Genomic DNA, 18,241 nt, shown 5'->3' with positions numbered 1-18,241 from the left:
ATTGCATCAAAATGTATACCATTTAGGTTATGCATTTATTTTAGCAAGTGACTCAGACCTAAACCAAGTCACTTAACCTCACAAGAACTTAATTTCCACCTCTGTAAAATCAGAAATTGTATGAAGTTTCTAAGCCACTGATTACTTGTTTTTTTTTTAACATCTTTATTGGAGTATAATTGCTTTACAATGGTGTGTCAGTGTCTGCTTTATAACAAAGTGAATCAGTTATACATATACATATGTCCCCAGTATCTCTTCCCTCTTGCATCTCCCTCCCTCCTTAGGATCCCTCCCTCCTTAAAATCCTTAGGATTTTTTGATTATTTGTAACTTTTTAAAAATAATAATTTCTGGTGATTGAATTTCTATTAGAGCTAAGCTGGTAGGTTTGTATTTTGGAGTTTTGAGCCCATGTTAATTTGTCCATATATTTTCCGAGTGTTTTTGCTATTGTCAGCTACAGAACTGATAGTGACAGAAGAGACAGAGCAAAATGATGGTTGAGAGGAAGTGAAGTGAGCTGAGATTAACTCAGTTCAACAAGAAAGGTAGTGTCACGCTCTCAAAATGTTAAAGTATCTTTCTTTCTTTTTGGTCAACAAATATGACATCTTTGGACTTACGTTGAAATTAAAAAAAAATTCAACCATGGAATCGTACAGAGTGACATCTGTAGGGACATATGAATGACATTGTTCATAAAAAGGGAAGGAGAATTTTACAAGCTAGAATTTATGAACTACATTCGTGTGAAATTAATCGAGTGATATACCTGTTAAATGCCTGAATTTCTAACATAGCTTGGAAAAGTCTTGCCTATTTACATTTTCCCCTTTGATTTTATTTCTTGTTCAGAGCTATGCTTTAACTGTGTCCTACTCGTTGTCACTGGAGAAAGACCATTTGATCCATTCTAGAAGGAGCTTTGATTTTCCTCTAGGGTGAGATGCTTTGCAACTTAATCCACTTAAGAGAAAGGACCACTCTAGAGCATATTGTCACCATTCTTGCCCCCACAGTTTTCCACGTTGATGGTGGCCACCCTCCTAATGATGGAGGCCCTCCACCTTCCTCCTCACATTTTGGCTGCACAGGGAAAATAGAGGAGACTCCAGTGTTGAAATGAAAGAACAGTGTATATAATGCCAAGGACAAGCAGGGAGAGAGCGAGCTGGGAGGATTTTCCGGAAATTTCTGCTCTTATACGTGTATTTATTTCTCAACAGATATTCATGGAACTTTCATTTTTCTGGTGTAGTGCTAGACTCTGGAATTAAAGGAGTAAAGAAAATGTTGCCCTCAGGGAGCTTAGAGTTCACTCTAAAAGAGAAAAGCATGAAATAGACAAAATAAACTGATAAACGTGTCCATAGAAAAACAAATAAATAAATGGATACAATAGATGATTATTAGATAAATAGACAAAAAGTAAGTATAATTATGATGTGTGCTATGAAGAAAGTGTGCAGATAGAGAGGGAGGGTCTGCCTGAAGGAGGAACATCAAAGCTGAGATGAGAGCCAAGGTCTGGTTGCTCATGGGCTTCCCAGTGCAGGGGGGGGTGAGTCCTCCTCCTTTTTGAACTCTGACCCAGGAAGTACTCTGCTTTAGGAATCAGATTAACTTTCTCAGCACTCACCAGGTTCTCTCTGGGAAATTTCCTGAGCAAAACTTATTGAGCACAGTTGCCCAAATATTATTCCTGCCAAAGTCCTGCCTTCATCACTCTAAGTGCTGAACTACAGAGCTATTTGTTCTGGTTTCTGAGGAGTGTAAAGAGTTGCCTAATTTCAGAAGAATAAAATGAGACTGAAACTCTAGGTCCTTGGCTGTATCTTACTCTGCTAATTTTTCTCCATTGGAAGATTCTCTGGCAGAAAGAATTCATTGTCTTAGACAAAGGTTAGTGGGGATTGAGTTGGGAGGGACTCCTAAAGAGGTAGTTATTTGAAGTTTGGTTCTAGTGGTTTGGACATCACTTGTTTCTGTGTATATGTTAATAAAATTTCTTGGAAAAACACTTGAATATCAAAAGATTTGTAAATTACGATTTGTAAATTAAGACCATTCTGGTTTCTCAGTTACTAATGAAACAAAGGAAAAAGCTTTGGACTGGTTTTGGGGGGAGACCCGAGTTATTGTACCCATTCTGCCCTTGAGTACCCTTGAAATCTTGTATGAGTCATGTGCCTGCCTTGGATAAGAGAATTCCAAATTCATATACAAAATGAAGCTGGTAGACCAGATAACTTCCAAGAAATTTTACAACCAGATAACTTCCAAGATGCTTTACAGCTTTCACATTCTAAGATTCTGATGAATGTCTTGAAAAATTGTAAAAGGAACTTAGGATGATTGGAGCTCAAAGTCGTCTACGGAAGCCATTAGGAAGCCCACTATCTCCATTCATAGTTTCATCCTGCGCTTCAGTTTGAAGCGCCCTGCAAGTATTACCCATCATACACTCACCTTGTTTCACATGTTTCTCTTCACTGCTGCCCTTTGCAATGGCTTTAGACCTTTTGTTTTCATATAAGGGGACAGAAATACTTCTAGATTTGAAATTTCAACTGGAAAGCCCAGAGGATAAGCAATAGAAATTGCTTTAATGCAATAAAAAAGAATTCAAGAAACTACAAAGTTTTCACTTTATAAAGAGCAGCAGACTTTGTAACGTAAAGAATGAAGACTGATAATGGGAACAACTGGGCAAATTTTTATGTTATCTGCAAGATCGGGATTTCTTCTGAAAATTCGAGAGCAGAAGCTTCATCCCTGAAGCTGAGCAATATTCCCCAAAAGCCTTTGTTTGCCCTAATATTCCATAATGTTATGCTTTTACAGTCAATAAGCCATTAGTAATCAAGGGATGTATAATTTATTAATTACACTCCACATTAATATTTAATCTTTTTGGTTGCCGAGCAGATTTCTAAATCTACTTTTTAATTACATTTTAAAGATATAAATCTTCCAGGCAGCCATTAGAAAAGTAATTTTTTCTGCACATTTTGATGCCAATTACTTCAAAGCAGCCGGTTGTGAATTCTTGTGATGATGGTTGGTAAAGTGGTGCATAGGTACTCCTCACCCATTTGAAAGCTAATTGAATAGTAGTGAGAAGGGAGTGTTATAAAGAATGTACAAAGACACAGAATAGCCAGGGGGGAGAAAAAGAAACAACGTGTATCAGAGAGTCATCCACAGCCACAGCGGCCCTCTTACCTAGGCAACACCAGTCAATGGTGAACATTTCCTGAGTTCTAAGATCTCGGGCTTTGGGTTTAATATTTACAGTTCACTGAAATAAGCAGCGCTTTTCTGTTATGACTCTGGTCCAAATAATGGCATTTTAAAGTCTATAAACAGAACTTCCTTACTTTTTTCTCCCAATAGTCATGTCAGATGCCAGGGATAATGATTCTGTCTTTCTTTTTCCTTGAATTCCTGATGAGCTGCTTTGCTTTGGCTGACATTTGAAAAGCTCAGTTCCCCGTGTTTTGAAAACTTTAGTGCCAGTTCCCTTAGATTTCTTTTGCCTGTCTGGCATTTTATGTGTTCTTAATTCTATGTTTTTACCTCTAATATATAATTAGAGGTAAAAAAACAGAATTATATAATTCTATTTTATAATAGAATTATAAAATAATTCTATTTTAATTACCTCTATGCTGGGACAATTTTTGAAAGTGAGTTCTAAATTTTTTCATATACTCAAGCTTTGGTGGTGATGACAGTGGTTTCAGCAGAAGGTAGATTGAGTCACTGAGTTATACTTGGGGAAAATAACTGCTTATTTCTAAAACAACATTATTTCTGAAAACTTTGCCTTTCCATATATTCAAAAATATTTGTTGAATAAACCACTGAATAAATGTGGATGCACTTTTTACTCACAGAATGAAAAGTCTTTGGAAATTTTCTTCTAAAGGAGAATTTGGAGGGAAGTCAGGACCCATTTACCTCTCAAGGAATACATAAAGAAATTTGAAAGTGAGAATGACATTTCTTTATCCTCCTACGAAGTTTAATAACTGATGAGTTTTTGTTTGTTTTTGTTTTAGGTCTTATTTTCTTATCAGAAGAATAGAAGGACCTGAGTTATAATGTAAACTTCTATCTTTTTTTTTCTGTCTTCCTATTTAGGTAAGAAAAGTTTTGTTGAAACTGGAAATTGTAACTCCTTTCCAAGTCTGGAATGCATGATATTCCAAGTGCCCCAGAGAGTTTTTCCCTTCTACAAGACAATTTTTGTTTTTATTAACCCAAAAGGGATAGTCTAAAAATACCCTTAATAAGCTGAAGTATATTGTATACATTTGCCAACTTCTGCCTTTTAATGTGTGGGGGGAATTCATGGACAACGTGGTTTATTTAACAGTCTACAGGCCAACTGGTCAACAACATTAGACCCATACACTGTGAAACATCTCTCAGGGTTTAATATTTGAGATGACACATGAGAGATTGTGTTTAAAAGGATGTTTCCTCCTAACTGGTGTGGTGGACCACATGAAGTAGTCTTTTTGTTTTACATCTTTATTGGAGTACAATTGCTTTATTACATTTAAGGTAATTATCAATATGTATATTCCTATTACCATTTTCTTAATTGTTTTGGGTTGGTCATTGTAGGTCTTTTCTTTCTCTTGTGTTTCCTGCCTAGAGAAGTTCCTTTAGCATTTGTTGTAAAGCTGGTTTGGTGTCTGAATTCTCTTAGCTTTTGTCTGTAAAGGTTTAAATTTCTCCGTTGAATCTGAATGAGATCCTTGCTGGGTAGAGTAATCTTGGTTGTAGGTTTTTCCCTTTCATCACTTTAAATATGTCCTGCTACACCCTTCTGGATTGTAGAGCTCCTGCTGAGAAATCAGCTGTTAACCTTATGGGGATTCCCTTGTATATTATTTGTTGTTTTTCCCTTGCTGCTTTTAATATTTTTTCTTTGTATTTAATTTTTGATAGCTTGATTAATATATGTCGTGGTGTGTTTCTCCTTAGATTTATTCTTTATGGGACTCTCTGCGCTTCCCAGACTTGACTATTTCCTTTTCCATATTATGGAAGTTTTCAACTATAATCTCTTCAAATATTTTCTCAGTCCCTTTCTTTTTCTCTTCTTCTTCTGGGACCCCTATAATTCGAATGTTGCTGCATTTAATGTTTTCCCAGAGGTCTCTGAGACTGTCCTCAACTCTCTTCATTCTTTTTCCTTTATTTTGCTCTGTGGTAGTTATTTCCACTATTTATCTTCCAGGTCATTTTTCTGTTCTTCTGCCTCAGTTATTCTGCTTTTTTTTTTTTTTTTTTTTTTTTTTTGGTTTGGTGGGTTTTTAGTTTGCTCCTTCATCTGCTGTGTGTTTCTCTGTCTTTTCATTTTGCTTAATTTACTGCCTTTGGGGTCTCCTTTTCACAGGTTGCAGGTTCCCGCTGTTTTTGGTGTCTGCCCTCAGTGGCTAAGGTTGGTTCTGTAGGTTGTGTAGGCTTCCTGGTGGAGGTGACTGGTGCCTGTGTTTTGGTGGATGAGGCTGGTTCTTGTCTTTCTGATAGGCAGGACCGCATCTGGTGGTGTGTTTTGGGGTGTCTGTGAACTTATTAGGATTTTAGGCAGCCTCTCTGCTAATGGATGAGGTTGTGTTCCAGCCTTGTTAGTTGTTTGGCATAGGGTGTCCCGCACTGTAGCTTGCTGGTTGTTGAGTGGAGCTGGGTCTTAGTGTTGAGATGGAGATCTCTGGAAGAACTTTTGCCATTTGATATTACATGGGACCAGGAAGTCTCTGTTGGACCAATGTTCTGAACTTGGCTTTCCCACCTACGAGGCTCAGGCCTGACACCCGGCTGGAGCACGAAGACCCTGTCAGCTACATGGCTCAGAAGAAAAGGGTTGAAAAAAAAGCAAGAAAAAAATAGAACAAAATAATTAAAATAAATAAAATTATTAAAAATGAAAATATAAAAATGTAATAAAAAAAGAAAGAAATAAGAGAGCAACCAAACCAATAAACAAATCCAACAATGATAACAAGCACTAAAAACTATACTAAAAAAAATAAAGGACAGACAGAAACATAAGACAAATGGTAAAAACAAAGCTATACAGAGAAAATCACACAAAGAAGCATACACATACACCCTCACAAAAAGAGAAAAAGGAAAAAATATATATATATAAGAAAAAAGAAGAGCACAACCTAATCAATAAACAAATCTACCAATGGTAATAAGCTCTAAATAGTAAACTAAGATAAACATAAAACCAGAAACAAATTAGATGCAGAAAGCAAACCCCAAGTCTACTGGTGCTCCCAAAGTCCACTGCCTCAATTTTGGGATGATTCGTTGTCTATTCAGGTATTCCACAGAGGCAGGGTACATCAAGTTGATTGTGGAGATTTAATCTGCTGCTCCTGAGGCTGCTGGGAGGAATTTCCCTTTCTCTTCTTTGTTCGCACAGCTCCCAGGGTTCCGCTTTGGATTTGGCCCCACCTCTGCGTGTACGTCACCTGAGGCTATCTGTTCTTCACTCAGACAGGACAGGGTTAAAGTAGCAGCTGATTTGGAGGCTCTGGCTCACTCAAGCTGGGGGTTCGTAGGGGTACAGAATGAGGGGCGAGCCTGCAGTGGCAGAGGCTGGGCATGACATTGCACCAGCATGAGGCACACCGTGTGTTCTCCCAGAGAAGTTGTCCCTGGATCACGGGACCCTGGCAGTGGCGGGCTGCACAGGCTCCCCAGAAGGGGGTTGTGGATAGTGACCTGTGCTCGCACACAGCCTTCTTGGTGGAGACAGCAGCAGCCTTAGCGTCTCATGCCTGTCTCTGGTGTCCGTGCTGATCGCTGCGGCTCGCACCCGTCTCTGGGGCTCCTTTAAGCGATGCTCTGAATTCCCCCTCCTGCACACCCTGAAACAATGGTCTCTTGCCTCTTAGGCAGGTCCAGATTTTTTCTCGGACTCCCTCCAGGCTAGCTGTGGCGCACTAGCCCCCTTCAGGCTGTGTTCACACAGCCAGCCACAGTCCTCTCCCTGGGCTCTGACCTCCGAAGCCCAAGCCTCAGCTCTCAGCCCCTGCCCAACCCAGCAGGTGAGCAGACAAGCCTCGGGCTGGTGAGTGCTGGTCGGCACCGATCCTCTATTTGGGAATCTCTCCACTTTGCCCTCTGCATCCGTGTTGCTGCTCTCTCCTTCATGCCTCCAAAGCTTCCCCCACTCCCACCCCTTGTCTGCACCAGTGTGTGGAAACTTTTCCTCCTTCACAGCTCCCTCTCATAGGGGAAGGTCCTGTCCCTATTCTTTTCTCTCTGTTTTTTCTTTTTTCTTTTGCCTTACCCAGGTACGCGGGGAGTTTCTTGCCTTTTGGGAAGTCTGAGGTCTTCTGCCAGCATTCAGTAGGTGTTCTGTAGGAGTTGTTCTACATGTAGATGTATTTTTGATGTATTTGTGGTGAGGAAGGTGATCTCCATGTCTTACTCCTCCACCATCTTGAAGGTCCCTTCCAAAGTAGTCTTTTTGGCTTTAGAACTTTCCATCATGGAGCATAGGTTAGTAGTTATGTACGTAGACCTCTTTTCCGTGACACTTACTCATTCACAATCAGGCAATTGGGTCATTGCAGTGGGAGAGGAGGGGGAGCTATGGGAAGTCTAGACTGAAGTCTGGGGTTCTGATCGTTCTCAGGGAAGAATTAAAATTGGGAAAGAAAGATGAGAGAAAGGAGGTAGCAAAAGTTAAAAAAAAAAAGTAGTCACGATCCTTATGACACAAAACAGTCAAAAGAAAAAGATGGTAGATATAAAGGAAAAATATTAAGCAGCATTTAAAAAACTGCTCTACACAGGCCATTTCTCCCCTCATGCATACATCTAAAGAGATGGAGGCAACTTTAAAAATCATTCCTTGGAGCCTCAGTTGGATAAAGGGTTATATTTCCATCCACTTCTGGTTAGGTCGAGGGAGGAGCATTTAGACCTCACACCCTTGTCTTAGGGCAGCTAAGTTACAAAGTTGAACAGCCCTTGGCATGTGATGTGCTTTTTCATAATAATAATAATAATAATACAATAAGGCTGCAGCAATGCTTCACTTCCATGGAATTGCCCTTTTTCATTTTTGGGAATTCCATGTTTGTGGCAGAACCCTTTGCTATTCACGCTACTTTCTATAACTGGATGCACAAAACAATAAATGAGCCTGGCTCAGTTTGCATCCTATTTCTATCACAGTTATTCCATGCGGAAATGTCTACTATTGATTTACTTTCTCTCTGGAAGAAACCTTTTCTCTCTTTCTCTCGTTTCTTCATTTCTTCTCCCTCTTGGTTTCCATCTGTCTTCTTTTCCCAAATCATACAGATTCTTTTCTCTTGGATTTTCTTCTATTTATTCTCTCAAGCCCTCATCTTGCTGGGAAAGGACTAGGAATTCACAGACAAGGAATATCAGTGGTCACACATTTACCAACCGAACCACAGAGGTAAGAGCAAAGCATCTTCCCTAAAAGGATTTTCCCTGAGTGGAGACATGTTTGTGTAGGACATCACATAGTCCCTCTGCCTTCTCAGTGTCTCTTGTATCATTTTTCCAATGGCTATTGGAGGTTAAGAATGCATGTGAATTTAACTGAGTGAGTTGCAATGTAAGTTTGAATGGCAGGAGCAAGGCGGGAAGGGTAACTAAAGAGCTTAGGGGTTAACATCATTAAAGGGCTGAGTTCCCTGCACTCATGCAGTGACTCGGTCTGAGGGTAGGCTTGCTGAAAGAATAAAATTGATAGAACAAAAACAATGACAACAGATATATATCATAACATACTGTGGACCTATATGCCAGACACTTTATATTAGCTCTTATTGTCACAACTGCTTTACTGGTGGGTGTTATTATCTAGTTTGGAATTGGAAATCTTGTCTCAGAGAAGTTCAGCGATAATCCCAGGATTGCCCAGTATGATGCGTATTCATAGCCAAGTTCTCTCGGCCCTAGTGCTCTTGGTGTACATTTTACTATTCCTGGAGCATGCAGGAGGTAGCCATCTTGCCATTTGGATGACCATGGATGTTCAAGGACATGTTAAAGAATTTCAAAAGCAAAATCTGTCCTTTTCCCCTTTCACCATTTGAACCTAATTCTTAACATTGGTCCTTCATAAAGTTAGATTTTGTACTCTTAAGGTCCAGATCATTAGATCTTTTCATTTTTCTGTGTTTATACAAAGGGCATTGAAGCTAAATGTTTCTTAGCAAAGGACAATAGGAATAGTGTAGTAGTAAGAGCATAGATTCTGAAATCAAGCCATCTAATTTCTTAAATCGAATTCCGCTACTGGCAGTGTCACTAGGGCACGTTACTTACTGATTCTGTGCCTCAGTTTCCTCTTTGTATGTCAGGCCTTACAACAGTACTTATGTTACAGGTTATTGAGAGAATAAAGTCAGTTAATATATGTAAAGCTCTTGGACAGTGTATGTCATTTGTATAGAAAGAACAGTGTCAACTATTATTTTATGTTATTTTCTTTATTTACCAATAATTGACATTTAAATATATATGATAAAATCATAGTTGGTGAATTCAATACTATAAAAATCAAACCATGTTAACTTTCATGATGATTCAAAAAGATACTGTTTTTCATGCATTGGATGCAGTTGATCAAATTAAAATGAAATAGGAAACTGTATAAATTAATATACTTGTTCAGTAAAGTTGTTGTGGAATCTGTTACTTAAGTCCCCAGGTTGGAGCTTTGTAAAGTGAGGTGCAGAATGACTTAAAGTGCAGCAAAATGAAAGATTTCAGAAACCATCCACCCCAAAGTTTGGAGAAACCAGATCAAATGTAAATTCCAAGGGAGAGCAATTGTGTCCTATTGTTAACTTCTCTTTAGATTGCTTTGAGCTAATGTTCAGTGTTAATGCCTGGCAAATCCCAAACAGGGAAAAACATAGGTACTTATCTTTCATATTATATATGACTAAAATTAAAGTTGATTTGTCCATTAAGCAGTGCAGTAATAGGTCTTCTGACTTTTCATAAGGCATTAAAGGAGTAATGCATATCAAGAGGACATTCTATTTCTAAAGAACACTAATCAATGCTGAGAACATTTGCTATAAATTATTCACATTTGTTATAAACCACTCCATCCTTTTAAAAATTAACAGTACACAACCTACAATCTAGGAACAAAAGTAGGGCTACCTCACCTTGAAAAGTTTGAATATGAGGGGCTGATTACAATAAGAAAGCAAATAGGATATTAAGACTTGAGTTCAGTGTATTATGAGGAATAAATCACTGAGCAGCCTAACATCTGATAGAACATGATCCCTGCTCCTTCTTGTGTGTTCTTTCACCACACATTAATATTTCATGCAACCATTTCAAAATAAAGTCATAATGTGAGTCATAAATCACAAAACAGTAGTAATAAACCACTTTGGTTTATATTAGCTGTATACGGACGATACTTAAGTATTTCCACCATTAGCCTGGACTATTTGAGCTTTCTCTGGACCACATTTGCTCTATTTCTTCCATTTTAAGTGGTGGGAATATGGGAAACAATGCTAAATTCATTCATTAGTAATAAAACAGTGCTACTTGTTCTCATAATTGATTTCATTTCAACTTGGATCTGTGAAAATGATAGCACAGTTGAAAGTAATAACATTATTGATCTTATTTTCTCAAAGAGCATACCCTTCCAATGAAACCTACTGAGGGGTCAAGGGGCATCATATAGAAATAAAATATTGAAAGAAAAAGTAGAGCAATGAGTTGAAGATGGGAATGATTGAATGTATAAATAGGGTTTATACTCATTAATAAACAGCTTATTCTTTAGATAAGCTTCCCAAATGAGGCTCTCATAATGTTTCATCTTGGTCTTATGGTTGTTATTAATATTGTTTTGGTTTCATTCTAGAGGAATCTCTTCCATCCTATTGCTTGAATATTCTTGAAATTGTTAGTACTAACATCTGAAGAGGCTGGATAAGATTATATCTGGAAATATATATACCTATATTCTAGATGTGAATAAAAAGCTCATGAGTCAAAGCACCTGGAACTCATAAAAATGGAACTCCCACCAATCAGACATATTGACCAAGACATAAAGCACATACATATATTACAGCCTTGTAAATATTTGAAGGAGATACTCTTGGTGGTTTCTTGTGCTTAACCTCACTTTATACTCTTCAGGATGGGGACACTGTTTATGGATCAACGGTTGGGTTGGTCCACGAGCCTATGGCCCGAAACTCATAAAGTGAAAGTGAGGTTAACACTTAATGCCCTTGATGGATACTCATGGTTTCTCTTAGCTGCCAGATATGCAAAGGGACCAACCCTGTTTCATCATTAGAAAAAGTGAACAGGTATAGTCACTGGATTGGGATGTGGTTGGAATGAAGCTATTAAGAGGATTCCCAAAAGCACACTGAGTAAAAATCTATTTATTTCTTATTCATCAAAATTTTCTTGACTTTCAAAAAATTTATTGATCAAGCGTGGACCATTCAAATCTCCCTGGGGGTCACACAGGTTATATGTTTGAGAGAAATGGGTTGGGTTCCTCAAGTCCTGGAAAACATATGTTGTATCTGAAGAATACAATGTCTGCCCAGTCACTACAGAAAGTATGGGAACATGGTCTCTGTTGTCAGGTCATCAGCTTTTTATGTATTGGATCCAGACCAGGTTAAGATACGAATTAGCCTGTGTGGGCTAAAACACACTTTCCAGTCTGATTTGCTCTGCCTGTTACCAGCTTGAGACATCTGTGTCCACATCTAGGCAGGAACTTGAATGTAAACATCCATGTTGTTGTTCATAAAAAGAATGTATACTGTGTCTCAGGTTTTCGAATTAATTGTTTCAAAGTGCTCAGATACTTTTCCTCAGCTGTGATCTCCAGAAGGTCCTAAAGTTTTGTTAAACATATATTTTCTTAAGGGAAAATTAGGTAGCTGGTGATACTGACATTGTTCGCCTGGATTTTCAGAGAATGAGAACATATGAAGTGCATGCATATACCTGGCGTCCCGTGAAGGCTAAGGTAAGACCAGAAGAAGAGAAGGTAAATCCTCGCTGAGCATCTCTTCGGCTTGGGAGCAGCAAAGAGTTAGTATGTTGTGGTACACTTTAGCACATGCAGGATGCTTTTATGGATGGCAGAAGATTGCCAAATAGCAGGTGACTGTGAGCAAGAGGAAATCTGATCTTTGACCTCAGAAAAGAATTGGGTCTTGATTTCAAGAAGGCATTTAAGACAATAATCCAATCCTTTGGAGTACCTAAATGGATGGTGGAAGCTACAAGAAAACCACAGGTAATGTTAGGTCAAAATTAAAGTGGTGGGAGGTGTGTGGAGGTGAGCGAGCAAGGAGAGGAGTTCTGAAGCCGGCGGAAGGGCACACAAGTGCTCGAGAACTGCAATATTTATAACCATGTGAGACCCGGGAGAGGAGGAGGGTGACAGCAGCAGAAGGTTGTGACGGTGGGAGAGCACGTTGAAAGATGCATGTGGGCAGAGACGTGAGAGGATGCCCATCAACAGCCTTGTCAAGGTAACACCTTCGTTCTTTGGAAGCCAGGTTTCAGAGGCTCAGCTGACTGCAGAAATAGAAATTTCTTTCCCGTATTACCCATTTTCTAACTCCATTTTCTAACTACTTAGTAGCTGCTACCCATTTCCATCACACTCCTGGAGCCCTTCGCTCTGTGAGTTCTGCAGGAGAAACCCAGAAAATACCTAGACAAGTCTGTTGGTTTCCAGGCTGCTGGGGGGTAGATGTATTATGGAAGTTTGGGGTGGGTACCCTCTGTACCTTGGGAATGGGTGTCCCTTGCCCATGTTCCCGATACTCCATGGCGGACAAAGGACAGGATGAATCAAGGTAGGCTGTGAGTGTTTACTACCTTAGACTCTTATCATTTATGTCTTCCTGTCACTCCCCAGTCTTGGCCACGCAGGACATGGCTAATTGCTCATTGGTCCACTGCAGGGGTCCACCCATTTCTGGTCCCACCCTGCCAATCATTTTCTTACTGTTTCCCTCTGAAATAAACTGGATAATTCCATGTAGTAACAGGTACATGGAGGGTTTCTCAATTCTTTTGAAATAGAGCAATAATCACCAGTCAATTACTGGCAATTTTTTTTTAACTACAAATTTGAATTATCTTGGTTGCTTCCCATTGGAAGCTTGATTAATATTGCTTTAATTTCTAGAAATTGTGTCTTTCTCCATTGTTAGCAATAGAACTAATCTCAGAAATAATGAACACTCTCTAAAGTATTTCCCATAGTCATCTCCTCAGTAAACAATTGCTCTTTTCTTGAATTTAAATACTATTGAACTGGAGTCATCTCCTAGAGAGCACTTCCTTTTTTTGTAAGTCTCCTTTAATGGACAATATGATGCGATCTATTTAGTGTGGATTTAACTAATGAAGAATTGGGAATGCTGTCGATACATTTTCACCCACTGAAACAAACATGCCATGCCTGTTGTATTTAGCTATGGAAAAGTAATTTTTTAAAAAGTGCATGTAAGTACTGTAGATTCTGGAGTCACATAATGCATTTTCTTCCTTATTTTATTATAGCATCTTAATTTTTTTCTTTAGTATGGGTGTGCCCATAATAGTGTTACTGGCATCATTTAATTTAAAACCTGGCTGCAAGTCCTTTCCCCAAATTAATATAAGGAAAGATCAAGGTCAAGGTCAAATGCAGAACATTTGTCTCCATTTCAAGGATAGAAAGACTAAGGTCACTTTTGAATTAATTCATATCTCACAAAATTACAACCTACATTGAAATGATTTATTTATTAGATTAGGCCCTGGAACCATTAACCAAGTTCTTTTAAAATGTAAACAGGTAAGTATTGATTAAATCAGCCACGAGTGCATGTTGACTCCACAAAAAACTCCAAAAGCTTCTCATAACTTGGATCAGCACAGTCCGATTCCTTTTATCCTCACCTCCTTTTAAAATTGTTTGAGCAACGTTACCACTTAATTGCTAACTCATCTGTAGCAGGAAACAATTATTCGGAATAAGCCCATGTACGGCTCTGGTTTTCCAGCAGATTATTTAAAAACAATATTTCCTTAAGATAACAATTTTGATAATGATGCAGGAAGGAAATATATTTGCAATTAAATGAACAGGCTTTAGCACAGCAAGCAATAAAAAGCTTAACACTGAGCCTCTGTGAATTAAATGCCGGAACAACATTGGACAAAAGTCATGATTCTGCTGACACATTTATTTCTCAGTAAATGAAGACTGTTTAGGTTTAATGCATTTGTGGTTAGCAATAGTTTAAAAGATCAATGTAACTTCGTTTGGAACTAGTAAATAAGGCTTTAATGAAACTTCTAACAGCGTGCTTTCACACCTTAGATCTCTTCATCATTCTGAGGTGACACAGCAGGGTTCTCCTTGAGTTTGATGACATGCACAGAACATTATGAAGTGTTTGACAGGTTTTATTTGACATTTATTTGATTTATGGGGTTGATATTGGATTTCAGCGTCTCCCTATCTCCCTTCTGTTCAGGCTTAGTGCAGAGTGATTATGAAGACGGTTTCTTCTAAATGTGTTTATTAATATTATATATATAATATTGCATATATGTGCTTATTAATATTATATGTATATACTATTAATGAAATGCAGTTTAAGACTGGGATCATTAAACATTTCCACTCTACTAAATGAGGTAACGTATGAGAAAGCACTTTGCAAGCTGTAAAGCCATATACAGATGTTAGTTATCATAATTATTGTTGTTACAGGAAACCAGGGTTTTATATATTATTATTCTGTTTTTCTTTAACACTTAATTCAAAGAGTAAATACAGACAACCAATTTCCTTAAAAACCTGCTGCAGCTTTTTAAACAGTTCTCAGCGTTTCGTTAAGGTTTTATTGTAAATCATGCGTGGTGCTATGAATTTAGTTTAGCTTAAAAAAAAAATCTGCTGACATGATAAACATGACTTGTTACATGAAACTTTCCCAACATGAAACTTTATTAAGAAGATGCTAGAGAATTTCCACCTGGGCCTGGGAACTGCTAAATGAAGCACATCACAAAGTTAGTCTGTGGGATGGAAAGGTACCTCCTGTTACTTTTCCAGTTGTGTCTGTGATTCTGCCTTTTCTGTCCTTCATAGCTGATGAACTTCATAAGCGATTATTGGTTAGAAGGAGGCAAAGAAAGGGATTTTTATTTTCTCTCTCTGTCTTCCTTTTTAGTTTGGTCTTGGAGAGACTTAGGGATTGAAAGACATTCACATGCCTATTAAAAAGAGTCAAGATAAAATTATTGAGGTAAAAACAAATGATTTTGGGGGTTACAATTTGAAACATCCTAATGATGTGAGGAAAGCTTGGCAAATTTTATGAACAGTTAAATAACTTAACCTTGGAGATAGATGATCAAAATCTCTCTGTGATAAATTTAAAGTCCAGTTTATTCTTTACCATATATACTTCACAATATGATCATACTTATTCTTTCTTTTTGGTTTAAACATAGAATGTGAACTAAAGAAATTACTACTGGTTTATTGGGTATTTAAACAAATGAAGCAAAACTTAAGCAAATATTTTAAGTAAACAGAGGAATCCTTACCCAATTCCAGGACTTGGGTGAGCTCAAACGTTCTTGCTTGACATGTAGTTAAGAAGGAAACATAAATGCTAAAAGGCAAACGAGCAGGAAGTATTCCTTCCCACTGGTAAATGATGCCCTGAAAGTGTTCAACATAGAGGACTTGTTAGGAGATCCTGCAGTTTTGTGTATCCATTGGGGGGGAGTATAATAAACATAGTTATATGTGCTTGAAAAGTAAGAAAGCACAACTAAGTCTGAGAAAAAAAATACTACAGAAAAATAGGGGAGGCCTTAACTAAATGATACAGTTGAGGAACTCCAAGACAAAGTTTATTACAACCAAGGTATCTCCTCCCTGGCTACACATTCCTAGTCCATCCGGAAGTTGCAGACTGACGATTTCTGGTCACTTACTTCTTAGTGCACCCCAGGTGCATCCTTATTAGAGGATGGCTGAAAATGATACTCTAGTAGTATCTGAGCCAGCACTTACCTCATTCCAGACATGCTGTTTTTGTTAATCGAAGCTTTGGCAATATTTGCTTTATTTGTGGTCATGCCATTTTATAATGCTTCACGTATATTAGGCACTCAGTGAAAGGTTTAGAATGGTCAAATAAATGAATGAAAAGAAATCACACCACTCACTCATTTCTGTGTCCATTTGAAAAAGGTCAAAGTGAAAGTTGTAAAGACAAGAAATGAATCAAAATCAAAATCACTCGAGTACAGTTGCTTGACACATTATCACTGTGAATGTTATCTTTTTGAGTAGTAAGGGGGGCCTGGTTTTAGTCCCTTCAGCTGGTTGATAACTTAAATGTCAGTGAAATGTGATGTAATATGAAAAAAAACAAAACAAAAACGATGTTAAGAACCCTTGCTTTGGGTATTAGTGAGAACAAATTTGGTATAGTCAGAGCACCTGTATCTTTGAGTAGAATGTAAAATTTAAGGTTTTTTTTGTTTGTTTGTTTGTTTTTTAGTTGTGCTTGCTTTTCTGGATTTACAAATAACAATATAACATACATTGAAACTGTTTACAGTTTTGTTGTTTTATTGTTACTCAAGGAATAGTGTCAGTGAATTAATTCAAGATTGCATTTTGTTTGTTTGCCACATAATAAATTATATATACTGGAGCTCCATTTTCTTGTCCTCAAAATAATGTTTGAGCTAACGTATTCCTCTAGCTTTAAATGATTTAATTATTAGAAGTATAACCATACAAATGTGATTTTCCTATTAAAATCTTCAGGATATTAAAACTTATTTATACCTGTTTAAAGTTTTTTGAAAGAAAGATGAGAAATTCTAGTTAGGATATGAATGATTCAGCCCCTAAATAGATGATGATCAATCCTGATACTGTGATACATTGACGTGTACTGAGTTTTCTGAAGGAATGAGGTAAACTTTCAACTTTTAAAATATGTTTTAATTCTCTTCAAGTAAAACATAAATATGTTAACAGTAGGGTATTGAAACTCTAAAAATATTGGGAATACGCGCAGTGCATATAACATAAAATGAAAGACAGAGGGGAAGTAATGCTTAAAAAGAAAAAAAAATTTAGTTAAAGCTAGTACAACTTTTTTATTAGACATCAAGGTAATCTTTTAATACTTAAAATATATTGAGAAGTGAATTTACCTAACAACTTAAAGCACTGATTGTATAAAACCAATTAAAGTTAAAGCTAATAAGATTGTCATTTTGATTTTAATGGCTTGTCTAGGGGGGCTTGGGAGTAGCAATCCTATTTTGCAGAACATTTTTATTTCATAAGGTAAAGAAAAAGAAAGGTAAGTAAGATGTAGGTTAACACATATTGTGAAATCTTTCTATTTTTGATCAATAGCAAGTATTCCTATACTATACTGGTTTTAAACGTATTCTTAAAGATTCAAGTGAGTAACTGATTTAAAGTATACCAATTATAATACAGATTTATATGTGTTTAAATTTATAATTGAAGATAATTATGGCATTTCTTAAAGGGGAATAGACTTTTAGAGCTTGGCTTTTGAACTATATATAATATTACAAAGAATGTCCAAAATAATCATTTTTATAATTCCAAAATACTGACCTTAAGACATTAAATTTTGCCCTGACCATGTCAGCCAATCCATGAAGGAAACAAGTGATAAACTTTATTGATACGTGTGGAAGTACAGAGTTACTGGTACAAATATCAAGTTAATAAAACCAGGGAAATAATTGGGTTTTCCTTAAGCTGTTTTGCAAATACTGTTTACATTTTCCCAGGGAAGTACAAAGTCTAAATAGGATGAGGAAAGAGAAATAATTTTCCAGTTTGGTTCTAAGAAGTTTTGGGCAAAGGCAAATAGAATCCATCTCAAATATCAGATTTTGTAGCTGATCAAGAAGTGGAAAGGTGCAGGAAAGCAATTGTGTCCGATTTGGGGTTTAGTAAGTCAGCAGATCTTTGAAGAAACTTAATTTGATAACTAAAGTCAATTAATAATGACTTATGGTTTTAAAACTCAGATGGCTTATCTGCCCACCTCAGAAGTTACATCTGTTTAAAATAAGGACTAAAAACATCTTCCCAAATTGAGAAAAAAAAGTCATTTAG

The sequence above is a fragment of the Neophocaena asiaeorientalis genome, unplaced genomic scaffold (genome assembly GCF_003031525.2).
Source record: "Neophocaena asiaeorientalis asiaeorientalis breed wild unplaced genomic scaffold, Neophocaena_asiaeorientalis_V1.1 scaffold45, whole genome shotgun sequence".
NCBI lineage: Eukaryota > Metazoa > Chordata > Mammalia > Artiodactyla > Phocoenidae > Neophocaena > Neophocaena asiaeorientalis.
This window is presented reverse-complemented; position numbering follows the sequence as displayed.